Consider the following 16,128-nt stretch of genomic DNA (forward strand, 5'->3'; position numbering starts at 1 on the left):
TGTACACTTTTCTTCATTCCAACTGAGTTCATGCTCACGTGTGACGGACTCTCATAAAACTGTGTGTTATTTTCTTCCCCGCCAGCAGCCCACTCGAGCCAACAATTGATGGGGTGATATTCATAGGAGCTCAGAGGCGCGGCTTTCTTGCATCGAAGCACATGTGTGAAGACGTACATTTAAGACAATGTAAAGCTAACAGCTGCAGTTTACGCGAGCGGCTCACAGGTTCCTAGTGTGAAGGCTACTTTATAAGTTTCACTTTAGTTTTCGATTGTTCCGTTCTGTTTTCTAACACTCCCATCAAAATAACTTACTTCTACCTAATCTTCCAAATGTTTTCTTTCGATTTACATCATTCTTCTTTTCCTCATTAATTAATCTTTCTATTCTTTGTCAGTATTTTCCACTGTCACGCTTATCTTTTCTTTTCTTTGACACATTTCCATTCAATGTAACTTTATCGATACTATTTTCTTGGTTTCTTAACTCAGTACATATTTTTATCATACCTGCTTTAAATAAAATGACTTACACCCCTAGCTGCATATTTGATAGGTCACGTGCTGTAGGCCAATTGTTACAATTGCGAACTGGTAATTACGAAAATAAAGTTCAAAAATAAATTGACCCTACCTAGGCTAATAGTCGGCAAGGTTGGTAATTAGGAATCGCAAAAATAAAGTTGAAAAATATGTTGGCCCTACCTAGGTTAATGGTCGGCATGGTTGGTTAGTAATTGCAAACATAAAGTTGAGAAATACATTGGTCCTATCTAGTCTAATGGTAGGCATGGTTGGCAATTAGTAATTGCAAAACTAACGTTGAAAAATATGTTGGTCCTATCTAAGCTGGTTAGCTATTAGTAACTGCAAAAATAAAGTTGAAAAATATGTTTGCACTACCTAGGCTAATGATCGCATAGTGGAAAATTAGTAATTACATGAATAAAATTGAAAATTATATACATACTTTAAAGTGTATGTTGGGTAGTGTTGTCACGAGACGAGACAGAACCCTTTGGGATGAGACGCGAGACGAAAGAGACTACTGGTCTCATCACGTTTTCAAGACGTGACACGAGACGAGACGAGATGTCTCGTGAAATGTCATATCTCGTTTCGTCTCGTCTCGTGCATCGAAATTGCAAACACAGTGTTTTTGGATTAAAGAAAACACACACACACACAGCAAACGTAACGTTTCGATGTTCTAACATTGTCTTTTTCAGATGATATATTAAGATGTTAGAACCTTGAAACCGTTACGCTTGCAGTGCGTTTTTTTTTTCTTTTTAATAAAGTGTGATAGCCTCGTCAGTTTGTTTTTATTAAATTATTTCTTTATGTTTAATTTTTCGGCTGTTTCTAGTATACACTACATAATTTCCTAGAGTAATTTGAGTCCGATATCTATAGTTGAAATATAACTTTTGGTTCCATTGCATTTTATTGTCAATACTTAAAATGCCTTAAACCTCATTTAATTGGGACTGAGGAAATAAAATTTCTTCACTTGTGAACTCGAACCCCTGCCCTGAATGACTTTTGTGTGTGTCCTTAAGCTTACTTTTTACAACGGATAGGGCACATACTACAGGGTGTCCAATATATAATGCAACCCGGAGTTTGAGATAGTAGAACTTTTGAACCTGAAGCGATTCACAAATAATGATTATACCGAAATAAAGCTTTGTTCATGCATATATTTTTAAACTAGAAACCAACGATTGATGTGCACTAGGAATCACACAGTGTTGCCAGATGTAGCCGAAAGTGTAAATCAGTTTTTTTTTTGCAAAAGATGTAAACTGACTCATAACTCATACGTATGGATGTTCTGTCGTTAATTTTCAGTTTGTTTAGTTGGAGTAGCTTGGAAACTATGAATCAGAAAAAAAGAATTTTTCATTTCCACCTATAACTAATCGGGTGATTTCCCGATGGGGTCACTCGGTCGAAAAAATGTAACACGCCTTTTCAGGCCAGCCACTCTGAATGAGGTTTTCTTGGGTTTTTCTCATTCACACCAGGCAAATGCGGCGGGTACCTAACTTATAGGTCCCAAGCCGCTTCCTTCCTTCCCTTTCCCCGGATTGTGTGCTCGCCGAAGGACGTCATCCCTCAAATCGTGAAGGGCTAAATGGTCTTAGAAGCCGAAAGCCCAAAAATCTAAACAATACATCTGAAATTAATCGGGTGAGACCTCTGTAAGGAGGAACTAGGGAAATCGTAGTTTTCATAAATTAAGACTCTGAATTGGCAACTTTGCTGATGTTTCAGTGCATCAAAAGGTTTGTTAAGGATCTGTCTACAATATGCAATTCCTGAAAACAATGAAAAAGAAACTTTGAAATTAACATGATAAAACTTTTACTTACATGCACCCGGCAACACTGCTACTATCAGAAATGAGTTATCAGCTCTACAGCAGATGCTGGAAATGTCCCCTGTTTTGATTTAAACACTGGTTCACACGTTTCACCATGTTGGCAGCAACTTTACGAAGAGCAGAAGTGTTAATATTCTCAATGGCACTGTGAATGTTCGTTTCCAGGTCTTGTATAGTTCGAGAATTGTTTTTGCAGACCTTTTGCTTTAAGTAGACCCATAGAAATTAATAGCAGTGCTGCCGGATGGATGTAAGTAAAAGTTTTATCATGATAATTTCAAAATTTCTTTCTCACTGTTTTCAGGAATTACATAATGTAGACAGATTCTTAACACATCTTTTGATGCACTGAAACATCAGCAGGATTGCCAATTCAAAGTGTTAATTTACGACAATTACTATTTCCTAGTTCCCACTTACAGAGGCCTAATCCGATTAGTTATCGGCGGAAATGAAAAATTCTTTTTTCTGCTATATAGTTTACAAGCTACTCCAACTAAAGAAAATGAAAATTGACGACAGAACATCCATACCTATGAGTTATCAGTCAATTTACATGTTTTGCCAAAAAATTGATTTGGACCTTCGGTTACATCTGGCAACAATGTGTGGTTCCTAGTGTATTTCAATCGTTGCTTTCTAGTTTCAAAATATAGGCATAAACAAAGCTTTATTTTGATATAACCATTATTTGTGTATCGCTTCAGGTTCAAAAGTCCTACTATCTCAAACTCCGGGTTGCATTGTACATTGGACACCCTGTACTTCCTAAGTGAAGTTTTGAACTGGCTATGGTAGGTCTCATACTTTTGGAGCTATGGGAATTTAAAGTTCACTTTTTCATGTTTTCGGCAGCCTATAACTCCGAAAGGAAGCATTTGTGCACCTAGGTTGGTCTATACTTTTTATCTTATCTTGGTGTCAGGAATCACTTCCCAAACGTTGTCAATGTTGTTTTGAAACGCCCTGTATATCCCTGATACCATCTTCTTTGTTGGTAATAATTTAACGATAAACGTAGGAAACCATGCCAAGCGATTGATGCAGTAAGGTGGTTTTCTCGCAGAAAGAAGGAACTCCATTAGTATGTGAAAAAAATGTTATTACTCAACTCTGTTTACGTGACGCATTTCCATTAGTTTAACTTCTCAATACATGTTTCTGTACTTTTTATAATTCCCCTATCTCTTCATATTTATTTATATACGTTTCCATAGTAGTATCTATTTTTTCATTCCTTCTTTCATCTTTACATCTAACTTCTTATATATATCTAAATTCTTTATTTTGTCTTTTAGTTATGTTCCATGATTAGGTACCGAGGCTAGGGCAGACGGTGATGCTAAAAGTGAATGAAATGGTGGAATGAAGAAAATGGGAGGAAACGACAGAATTCAAGAAAAGCCATGTACATTAGATGTTTACATCTAACTTTTTGTGTTCTATTTTTATTATTGGTTATATCTTTTAAACTGAGTACCCACTTCGACCAGCACCAGATTCAGAATTGACTGGTGAAACTTTTAAAGTATTTTGAATCCTTTCCTGTATTGCCACAATATATATTTGATGCTTGTGTTCTGTTAGGGACTTTCAAGTAGACTACATCTTCTTCCTTTCTGCAGCTTCAACAGAGTGTTTCCTGTTAATAGAAAGTCAAGACTACAAAAGTTATTAATCCGCCTCATTCCTTTCTCCCAAACCTTATTTATCTACTATACTGCTTTCCTGTGTTTCTTCCGCAACACTATTGAACCAACCAATTATAATATATCCCTCTTCTCTTTATGATTTCTTCTCTACTATTTTCTCGCATTTCTTTCGTCGTACATACGGACTGTGTTCAAAAGGAACCTTTGGTTGGCAAAAGTAGATTATTCAGATAAAATACAGAAACTCTAATATTCTTCAAAATACACAGACTTATCTTCGTAGTCCTGTCACTGTTGGAAAGAACTTCTGAAACGCATTATTGGATAATTTTGAGCTAGACCGTCGTAATGTCTTTTCTGGGATTAAATCAGGTCCTTATCGGCAGCATTGAAGAGTGAAAAGTCACATGGGGCTATGTCAGGGGAATAGGGAGACTGACGTAGGATAGAAATGCTGTGTTCAGCCAAGAAAGTCTGAATCAAATGCAAAGTAGGAGCAGGAACATCATCGTGATGGACTTGCCAAATTTTCGCTGCCTAAAAATTCGGTCGTTAACGTCGTGCTGTGTTACAAAAACGACGAAGAACCAATCCTCAGTAATTGTTGTAACTTTTGGTGTGGGCTTACCATGCATTAGTGATGAGCAAATGCAAGACCACTTGCACATCCAGTCTTGGTCTTGCTCTTGCACTGGAGCCTTTGGTCTTGGTCTTGCACTGGAACCCTTGATTTTGGTCTTACTTGCAAGAATCTTGCAAGTCTTGCGTTTAAGAAATATTATGCTTTTCCAAGGTAAATTTTATTCTGGATAAGGGATAATAAATTCTACAACGCGCCAATAGTAACGGAAATACAATGCATGTTTCTAAATGTAATATAGTTTACTTTCGGGTCAATCCATGCTAAGTGATCGAGAAAAAAGGAAAATAGCCGCTCGACCATCTCCAAAAAATCTAATTTTTTCATGAATGTTTATCCTATATAAAAGTACTTCAAAACCACAGATAGCTATTATTTTCAACATCGCATGGCAACGTAGCGGCTGCTGCCATTTTACATTTTCCCGATTTCAGGCATTTACGTTGTTTTGAATATCTCAGCATACATTTGTCCTACCAAATTGAAAATTGCTGGACGTCTCCAACCTGTGCAAATGTGTGTTGCGCATAAATGTGAGGTGTTGGAATGTAAAACTCGTAGGATATAATGTTTTTTTTTTTTAATTTCAACACTTTCAGTGTATCCCTAAAAATGTAATAAAGAAATAATGGACATTCTTTTAAATATTCAATTAGAACTGAGGGGCCGCGGTGGCTCAGTGGTAGAGCGTTCACCTCTGGTGCTTGGGGTTCCGGGTTCGATCCTAGCCCCGCCAAGTGGACATTGTGGTGGACAAACACCATGTGCATGTGTTTCTTTGGGGATCTCCCGTTTCCTCCCACTTTCTTCATTCCACCATTTCATTCATTACTCATCATCACCGTCTCCTTTAGCCTAACCGGCATAACCGTAGGACGTAAATCTCAAAGAGTTCATTTCATTTTCAATTAGAACTGAATAATCTACACAAGATTTGCAATCGATCAGTCAAAACGGCATCTTTCTAGAGCTTGTGGTTTCCGATATATCATTGTCAAGAGAATTGGACAAACGACCACAAAAATATTGTGACAAAAGAATTGACCATAAACACATAAACGTCCAAAAACACATATACTCTTTTTGACTTCAGTCTTATAAACCTAGCATTTTAATATATAGGTTTTTCGTACAAATGTAAGGTGGTCGGCGCCCCTTCCCTGTATGATTTGAAATAAAATGGGCCAGATGTTTTATTAATAACTTAACAATATGTCATAACTCATTTTATGTTGAAAAGAGTTCACAAGAGGTAGTTTATTCTTGGAGGTGAGTTTCTCTCTAAAAAGCAACTCAGATGATTTTGTTCCTGTGCCATTAATAACTTTACAATGTTGCGTAAATTACTTGTCACGAAAATGTTTACAAGGATGGCTTCCTTTTTTTATTATTAATATTATTGACTATATTCTCAAATACAAGCGATTTTTTTATTATCTCATAAACAAATATTTCATAAATAACCCTAATACATGATAGTCATTTGTTATCTAAAAGTTCACAAACGGTAGTTTACTTTTAAGGCTGAGCTTTCTTCGAACGAAATTTTCCGAGAACATAATTTTGTTCGTATTTCATAAATAAATGTTTCAGTAATAACTGCAACATAGCATAATTTAGTTTATGAAATTAGAGCGAGAGATCTCAGTACAGTGGTCGATACATTTTATTTACACACACGCAAAAGCAAAATCAAACAAATGGGCTTCTTAATATAATTTTCCTGTTCTTACGAATAGTTAATTTGCACATTTTCTACAACCTCTGACTTAATTTTACTCAGTGTGAAGACCCATGTTTCAATTGTAAATAAATAAAATAATAATAATAATAATAATAATAATAATAATAATAATAATAATAATAATGTGTAATATATATATGTAGTCTATGCATGGTGAGTTCTTAATGCTTTGACATTCTCTTGAAAGAGGACTTTTGATTCGTTTTTAGTATGTAAATGTTCGGCCTCCCTGAAAATTCTTAAGAAAAGCTTTCTGGATACACCCCTGTGCGATTACATTATATCCTTTCGAAAATATTTGATGTTCTGGTGTTCTATAATGAATATAACTTCCAAACATGTCTGCTGATATGTGAAGTTATATATATATATATATATATATATATATATATATATATATATATATATATATATATATATATATATATATATATATATATAAAACTCTCGAAGTTGCTGCACAGTGCATGTATTCATATTGCATATACACACAGACAATGGCACTTAATATAGTTCGTAATATGTAGTCTTTTAATTACTGCATTACTAAACAACTTATCATATTCTTTGTGTTCTTGTTTCTTTGTAAGTTGATAATAGCAGCACATTCGTCCTTAAGTCCAATTTATCGCAATTATTCTTAGAAGAATGGCGAACAAAATGAAGACAATCGCAACAAGAAAATGGACTGCTGTTGTGAAAAATCGGAAAAATCTGTGTAAAACACTATACATAAAATAACACTGACATGAGAATAAGAAACATTACCGAAATAGAATCCATAAAATTCATCAGTCACTGCGAGAAGACAGTGACACCGCAGAACTGCACCGCTTAACATCAGTTTGCATCCTGATTCCTACAGAATACGACGCAAACACGGTTACCAAAGTTTTACAAAATTAAAACGATCGCTAATTCAGTCTGCTGAATCATGCGGGGTAGAAAATTGTACACCCTTGGTGGATAATTCACCATATTTAAAGCGTATTGTTGCATGCCAATATGTAGCACATATCCTATTAAACCCAGAGCAGTGCGTATTTTGGCAGAAACAGTGCAAATTGGGATCCCGACAAAAAAGAAAGGGTAGGTCATGTGAATAGCTGGTGACATGTATCACTTGAACTGCTGAACATGCCATTAAAGAAGCAGCTATTCGAAAGCAAGATGAGTCACTACTGTTACAGATTCGAGATGTGGATCTCATAGCAGCCGAAATGAGGTACTGCAACTTGTGTCGTAAAGACTATAAAAGGAGTGACTCTAGACACAAACCTAGCAAAAATGAAACACTTAAAAAAAAAAAAAAAATGCAGAGCACATGACAAAGCTTTGATGCAGATTTGTGCGTATTTCAACGGCAGATAATTGGGCGACACCTTGTCAATTCTCGCCGGGAGAAATTCAAGAAGACCCAGACAATGTTAATTAACAATACAAAATGTGTAAACTAAAGGAAAGGCTGCTGAAGCATTTTCCGCGTGCGCTACAGTTTGTTCTTTTACCAGATAAGTGAAATTGTTTATGAAAGAAATACGCCTAAAGATAAATCCGTTGATGACGGACTCCGCGCAGGTATGTCAGAAAGTGGTTTAGTTATTGAAGCAGCTTTACTGTTATAATGAGCTGTTATTAATCAATTCTTGTGTGATCTCCGATGGCAAATGTGCTACACTTCAAGAGCTCAGACTTACCGCATCTCCTTATCCAATTTATACCTATCTTTTTAACTGAGAGTGATACGAAAGTTATCGGAAAACCCGTGTCACCAACCCTTTAGCGCAATACATTTGTTCAGGTGAAGCATGGTTCCTGCTTAAAGATACGCTTCAAGGCACAACTGTCACTCATTTCACAGGCAGTGCAAAATTGATAATGCTACTCAACCGCATGGGCCATTCCTCTTCATATTCACAAATATTAGGATTAGAAACAGCAATATTATGATTGAATTGTCGAAAGCGGTGATGACCTTCAGCCAACAGTCTTAAAATATCCCTCTGTTTTCTCCCACTTTTGCTGGGTAGTTTCAACTTACAAGAAGAAATACCACCAGGAGCTGGCACAACGCATGTTGCCCTATGGTATAATAATTTAATAGCGAACGTTCCCACAGCAATTTAATTGTTTCTCTGTTTCCATTCAAAGAACCAAGAAAAGAAAAGACTCATTCACCATCCAGTCCACAGAGCCAGCATACAAGAATCTTCGAAAAGGTCCTTTTTTATTTGAGATATCAACAATCGTATGGCTTCTCGCACAGTTGCTGGGCAATGAAAAAATGTTCTGTTCCTGGATGGAAAAGGTAGCAAACCTGGATGAAAATATAATTAAATTGGTAGTGGAGTATCTGCCGCCTATTTTTCACCAGTAACGGAAGTAACCACAGTTACCAGAATTCTTCATAATACAATGTTGTATGCAGAAGACATATTTTACCTTGAATTTGGCAATGGTGACAAAGGCATTTGAAAGAATTTCTCAAAATCTAGTCAAATATACTTCAGTTGCAATTAATCTGGGTGTATTTCACATATCTTGTGCTTATTTGCCTGTAATTGGAAAACTGATGAAAGGAAGAGGTTTCAAAAAAAGTTATAAATGAATCAATTTTTTGTGCCAGTGGTTCATTAGCTAAAGCTCTCTCGATTAAATATTATAACCAAGCAACCAATGTCCATAAGGTGTCCTCTGTAGCTCTAAAGAGACTGCTCTTAGAAGAATTCATTACGGATGATCTACGTAGTAATATGGAAAATGTGTTCGAGACTATTGGTTCCCTGTTCTCTCCATCATAGGACATGCAGTGCAGCTGTAATAGATCACAACATGAAATTGCTGTATGAAAAGTACCAGAAGTTGAAGTATCGACCTACTCCTCGTTTTACACATGATTGTAATTTAGCAGCAATTTTATGGCAACATATTTGTCAGTATTCACTTGTAATTCATACTGACTTTTCTTAGTATTGACGTAAAGAAAAGAGACACAATAAAACAAAAAAATAATAAAATAGAATAAAATAAAACAATTATTCCAAATATTTATTATCTACACAAGTCAAGCTAATTAATTGAAACAAGGAAAGCTAATTTTCTTCTTTTCTTCTTCTTTTTAAGAAGTAAACATACACAATGAGAAATATTATTATCCGAAATCTCCTTCCATGTCCCGAAGAGGAAAATCTGTTTGAGGCTATTAACATTTCACAAAGCATTATAGCGTATGAATGTATTAAATATATCGCCTATTAGAAGAATGTATATCATGTATAATAGTGTCCAAATAAAAAGTCATACATTAGAAAAAGTTTATATATGTGTAAAACAATACTTTGAGCACATAATTTAGCATGTAGAACAAAGATTCATAAATTGTAACTATGTATATATATTGCCCATGCAACAAACGTTTTAATATTTATTGCCGCCCCAGTTCAATTAAACTTAATTTTTTAACACCAAAACTTTCTACGATAATTAGTTCAAGAAATTAAATTATTTTGATTCTGTGAAGTCACGGAATTTATTTAATACTTTTCATTTATTAGCTGTAATTCCAAAAACACATCCTTCTAAGATGGCATTTTCACTTATTATATCTTACCAGCCTAAATGTAGAAGTATGGCACAATCTTTAACAGCATAAACGTGCAGAGCTGTTTATCAATAAAAAGGATATCTTACGTACCGGACTAGTGTCTTTTATAATACATATATGTTAACGTTGCACTCAACACTGTCAATAGGTATACACGTATATTCAATATATGATAATGCAGTTATGCTATGAGTTATCTATGATTTATATAGAATGGGACTATGTAAGAAATGTTATAGCAATAACCAAAACTTTTTTAATAGTTTAGACATTGATAAGATTGTATACTAATAAATTTGTGATTAATTATTTTGGTTGAAATAAAAGAATAGGATTTGTGGGGTATGTTTTTAATGCGTGTAATTTTGATTAGTAGTGTTTATTTGAAACTTTTTAAGCATTGGGGGCGCGGTGGCTCAGTGGTAGAGCGTTCACCTCCGGTGCTTGGGGTCCCTGGTTCGATCCCAGCTCGCGCCGTGTGGACTTTGCTCGTGGGTTTTCTCGGGGTTCTCCCGTTTCCTCCCACTTTCTTCATTCCACCATTTCATTCATCTTTCATCATCACCGTCTCCTTTAGCCTAACCAGCATAATCGTGGGACGTAAAACAAAGATTTCATTTCATTTTCATTTTTAAGCATTGACTCATGACTAGGCATTGACAAATATGAAACAGGTACATACCTTTTTTTATTGATGTTGTTTAGATGCACAATATGATTTACATTAGCAACAAGGTGTTCCCTCGAAGCTATTACCCTTTGACTTTGGAAAAACCCAGTAGTTTTGTTACTCGACTCGAACCCGAGGTTATGGAACTTCTTGTATTCATGGTGAAATACGTAAAGACGTGAACCTTTGAAATTTACTTCTGTCATCATATTTGTCAATGCATGGATCTTACATGTGAAATTGCGAAAACATGTGGAATTGCGAAAACTAGCTGACTTCAGTGCTTGGCAATGATTTCAAAGACGGAATTACATAGCAGTTTTACAGATAAAGAATTTATTAATTAGTCACAATTTAGTTTTGAAATATTCATCATTTCCTTTTGCTGTTTGTTGAATGTCTTTTGAAGAATATTGAATTAAAAGTATAATCACGGACAAAGTTTAACGATGATATTGGTGAGCGTCCGTGACAATAATATACGTGTATACTGTTGTATATTCAATATATGATAAACAAATGAATAAAAGTCTCATTACACTAGCCTAGTTGTTTTTCATTACTTCACAGAACATGAACATTAATGGGAAATCAGAAACAACTTAGAAATATGGATATTTTTTCAAAACTACGAGCAATTTTTCTCATTTTCATCCTACAAAGGAAAGACCTTTTAAATAACAGGAAACTGGAGCATTTCGACAAATATCGTAACGATTTATTACGAACAGTTAATTTGTACATGCAGATGAAGTAATACATTGTGTGTATATAATAGTATATACTGATTTATTACATCACACTGAACTCTTGACTTTGTTATTAGATAATTGAAAAGTCTCTGGCATGGTGTCTTCCTGCTCATTGGAATTTTCAGATTCTAGAACCAGTACTAATCTCATTGTATTGTCATTTATTATTTCCGTGTCTAACACAGACAAATTTTGACCAAACAGAGAAAGAGAGAGAGAGAGAGATTAAAGATTTGGGGAATGTGCGTCCATTGTAAAGTATTGTAAAGTGCAATAAAGTGTAAGTTCTGACTTCAAGGATTACCTATACCCTCATAACTTCCCTTGGATTTGCGTCTGTACTTAGGTATATACCGGTATTTAATTGTTGTTCTACTGCGTACAACAACTTCGTTAATGAATTCTCTATGTCTTTGTGTGGGTATCTGTTATTTGCGAATTTTTCAAATTTGAGCCCTCCATTCGATAGAACATCAAAAACTATCTGACAAGAGTGAAAATTTTCGCGTCACTCTTACTGTTCCCGAGATATTGGCCAAAAAAATTTCCGATATCGAGAGATTCGAGAAACCATTTGTCAGGGACCGTAAGTCATAGAGAGATCATAAGTTACTAGTGTTGGGGGGCGCGGTGGCCCAGTGGTAGAGCGTTCACCTCTGGTACTTGGGGTCACTGGTTCGATCCCAGCTCGCGCCGTGTGGACTTTGTGGTGGACAAACACCGTGCTCGTGGGTTTTCTCGGGGTTCTCCCGTTTCCTTCCACTTTCTTCATTCCACCACTTTTCACTCATCTCTCATCGTCACCGTCTCCTTTAGCCTATCCGGCATCACCGTGGGACGTAAAACTTAAAGATTTCATTTCATTTTCATATTAGTGTTGATCAATACCTAAGAGAATGGTGAACATTTTGGTACCACTGGCCAACTGGCCACCGTTCTCCAAATATTGGCCAAATAAGTTCGAATTTCGGGAGATTTAAGGATCCATATCTCGGGAACCTTAAGTCATAGAGAGATGATGTTTTGCGAACTTTTCAACTTTGAGCCCTCCATTCTGAGCAAGTGTCTTCGTAAAACAACATGTCGTGAAACGTTTTAACAGAACTATTAAATAAAACATATTTGAAAAAAATAGTAATCAAGGAAATTATATAATGGATAGATATATTACAGGAATTATAAGTAATAATAATAAAGTACATAGAACAATTGGTATAAAGCCTTAGAAATTAATAAGAATATTTAATTATTTTTAAGTTCGTTTTGGCACTGCTTTTCCTCTTGGAGCATTCTCGACTGCTTTTCTTTATTTTATTTATTTATTTGGACAAAAAAGAAAAAAACTGTTGTGCTTTTTCTTTCTCATCTTATTAATAATTGTTTTAGCTTAATATCGAACAACCATGAATTGGGCTACGTCAGTAGATAAAGATTAAACAGAATATACAATTGACGGAACTATTGTTGTTGCAAATGTCAATACATGTATTTGTGTAATTGGAAATCGTAAATGAGATGTTTCAACAGTACTCGAATACAATAGTTTTCAGTTAACACGAACTGTATTCCCCGTTACATTAACGTATTGTCTGTTAATTTGTCAGGTACTTACCCGTGTCTCCTTGCAACATGTCAGAGCGTCATTGTTTTATCACCCAACCTCCACACTATAATATTTTCAGTTTTTTTCCGTTCATTTCGGACGGAGCTATTGGCACAGCGGTTGCTTGTAACAAGCGCAATGAAGCGCAATATTGTCAAAGCTAGTTGGTATATCGACTGTTGTCGTCTGTCTGTGTTTTCTTGTTGTTCTCGTGTTCCCATTCATGTACACAAACAAAGACTAAAAATGTTACGTTCCTTTCCTCCTCTCTCTCTCTTTCCATTGTTTTCGCTCTGCTTCTGCGTCAGTAGAGCCATCATGTCCATGAGGGTCCCAATTTCCCACCTCAAACCATTTAGACAAACCAACCACACGCGCAACAAAAACAGCACACGAGTAATGGTCGTGTTTCACTGTGTTTCATTTGTCACGACAAGTAATATTATTCAGTGTTGCCAGTTTAGAGTAGAGAAAAATATATCGCAAAATATAATTTTTAGTGATAGGTAATACTAGTAAGTAATTAGAATTATTCAAAGTTTTTCTTAGTTTAACGTACCACGAGTATGTATCGAGGATAAGGGAGATGATGGTAATGAAGAAGTAGGAGAAAACGTGAAAATCTCAAGAAAATCTACATGCACACTTTGTTCACCGCAAAGCATTTACCCAAGCTTTATAGACATAAAGATGTGGATATTGTTTCTTTAATATGCTAATAACTAACAATGCCACAATGACCAAGAATTACTAGAGCGCTCATCGCTTGTGTCAGGGGTCCCAGGTTCGATCCCTGATGAACAACATCGGTCCGTGAAATTCCTCTCATATCGTTTCTCATATTAATCTCATTTAATCTAAAGGACATATTGTGAGTCACCAAAAATTATGACGATGCACTGATCTTTTGTGCTTTGATGTGAAGGGTCGTTTGTTCGATGGGATACCAAGTAATATTGTTGTACGCAACACAATGCAGTGCAGGAGTTTTTTTTTCAGTTTCTCTCGTTCGCTTACGTTAGATTAAATCCACTAACTTTTTCCTGATCATTCATCCGAATTCTTCATTAACGATAGTGGGTCTTATAAGATTGTAGCAATTTTATGGTTACTTTAGTATACCTTATAACGTTGTAACGTTTTTTAAGGATTACACTAGTGGGCCTTATAAGATTGTAACGCTTCTAGAATTACTCTAATGGGCCTTATAAGATTGTAACGTTTCTTAAATTACGCTAGTGGGCCTTATAAGATTGTAACGTTTCTAAAATTACGCTAGTGGGCCTTATAAGATTGTAACGTTTTTAGGATTACACTAGCGATCGCCCCCCCCAGAAGAGGAAACTTTCTTATTTTATATATATAAATAAAACCCATCCCAAAGTTTGGAGCCCTTAAAAAGTAGCAGTATGACAACCCACCGCCCCCCCAGAAGTCGGTCCTGGATCCGCCCCTGGCCTTATAAGATTGTAATGTTAATAAATCCATTCATTCATTATACTGTACACAGTAACTCTTTTGAACGAAATCGCATTTTTGAATCTTATTTTTTTGAAGTAGACAGCTAGAGCAATCTCGAGCGAGTTTCATTAATGGAGTCAATCTGTTCATGGGTACCGGTGAATGACTTTAATGGTATTACCTGACCAGCGAACGAGTGCGGGCGGCCGGTTTTGGAACTAAAATGCAAGCAGCAGTGTTTCTAACCGGATTACTTGTAATCAATCTATCACAGTTCTTTTTGTTCTGTTCGTAATAAACCACTTCACGCATATACTCAAGTCAGGGGCAGATTCAGGGGGGGATCGATCGGGGCGATTGCCCCCCAGAATAGGATATTTTTATTTTAAAAATAAAACCTAAGAATTTTCACCTTTGTATTATAAATGTAAAATAAAACCTAAAATAGGTAGGCCTTACCTTTTTTTTTTTTTTTTTTTGTCTTACGATGCAGAAGTCAAATATTGCAAGGAATTACTTACATTGGCGTTCTTGCTCAAAAAAATGTCCACCTTCAAAATCGCAGGTGGCCATTTCTGTTCTAGAAATTGCAGACAATAGCTACTTCTCCTTTTCTAAAGTTGTTTTACTTTTTTTGCAATAAACTCTCAACTTGATTTGACTTCGAACGACCACCCCCCAAACATTCAGCCTGTATCCGTCCTTGGCTCAAGTTAAGACAAACAGTTTCAAAAGTTATTGAAGTTATTTGCAGAACATCTTAAGTAACAAGCAAAAAACATCGACAACAAAAAATATAACTCCATACTAACTTACGAACAAACTAACGAGAGCAGCGTTTTACAGGTTGCTCCTGTTTTATAATGACATCGAATAAAACGTAAGCAATTTTTATATAATCATTTTAATACACGGTAGAAGCTCACTGAATTGTCAATTGTGCTGTGTTGTTCTTAAATTGGTAATTTCCATTCATATAAAACTATTCACAATACATCTGCATTACTGCAGGAATGGTTCACTACAATCACATAACTTACGGCGTTCTTTATTAAGCGGAAAGAGATTAGGCTATGCATAACATCTAAACTGCAACTTTTAAAAACCGTTGGATACACTGCAGAGTGAAACTCTCCGCTCTCCTGTCCCACCGCGATTGCCAAGAAAGTGATGTAAACACAACAGCAGCGCCATCCTCCCAAAACCGCACTGCTACCCTGGTCAGGTAATAACTATGGATATTCCCTTTTGTACTACTGACACGAAGGTATACAGTTGTATTTCTAGAAGTTACTCATAATACCGTCAGATGGTAGCACATTTCCTCCATCGGTTGATCTACGGGGGAAATTGAAAGTTGTAGGTTTGATCCTCCTCTAGGCTTGATCCTTACTGACTTAGGCAGAGTTTAATATTAATGAGGCAGACTACTAAAAATGATACAAAAGCTAACCATTTTACTTTTGCCCGTTTTTCGTACAATAATAATAATATTACTCTACACCCGAAAATACGAAGGGACGTTAAACTCAAAATCAATTCAATTCAAAAAGAATCTGCAGTGTTGCCATCGATAGAAACTACAGTGTAGCCAGAATATAAATTAGGTAA

The 16,128-nt window shown here is 35.8% G+C and overlaps 1 protein-coding gene across 1 annotated transcript in view; it reads right to left on the bottom strand.

Annotated features, from left to right (window-relative positions):
* LOC145680447 (galactosylceramide sulfotransferase-like) overlaps window positions 1-10,847 on the bottom strand; it is a 182,454-nt gene extending 171,607 nt beyond the window's left edge. Inside the window, exon 1 of the mRNA XM_081750987.1 lies at window positions 10,714-10,847. The gene's annotated coding sequence lies outside the window, so the exon portion shown is untranslated. The remainder of the gene's footprint in view (window positions 1-10,713) is intronic.
* Between the last annotated feature and the right edge of the window lie 5,281 nt (window positions 10,848-16,128).

This window comes from Thermobia domestica, chromosome 3 (genome assembly GCF_964235325.1).
Source record: "Thermobia domestica chromosome 3, izTheDome1.hap1.1, whole genome shotgun sequence".
Classification (NCBI taxonomy): Eukaryota; Metazoa; Arthropoda; class Insecta; order Zygentoma; family Lepismatidae; genus Thermobia; species Thermobia domestica.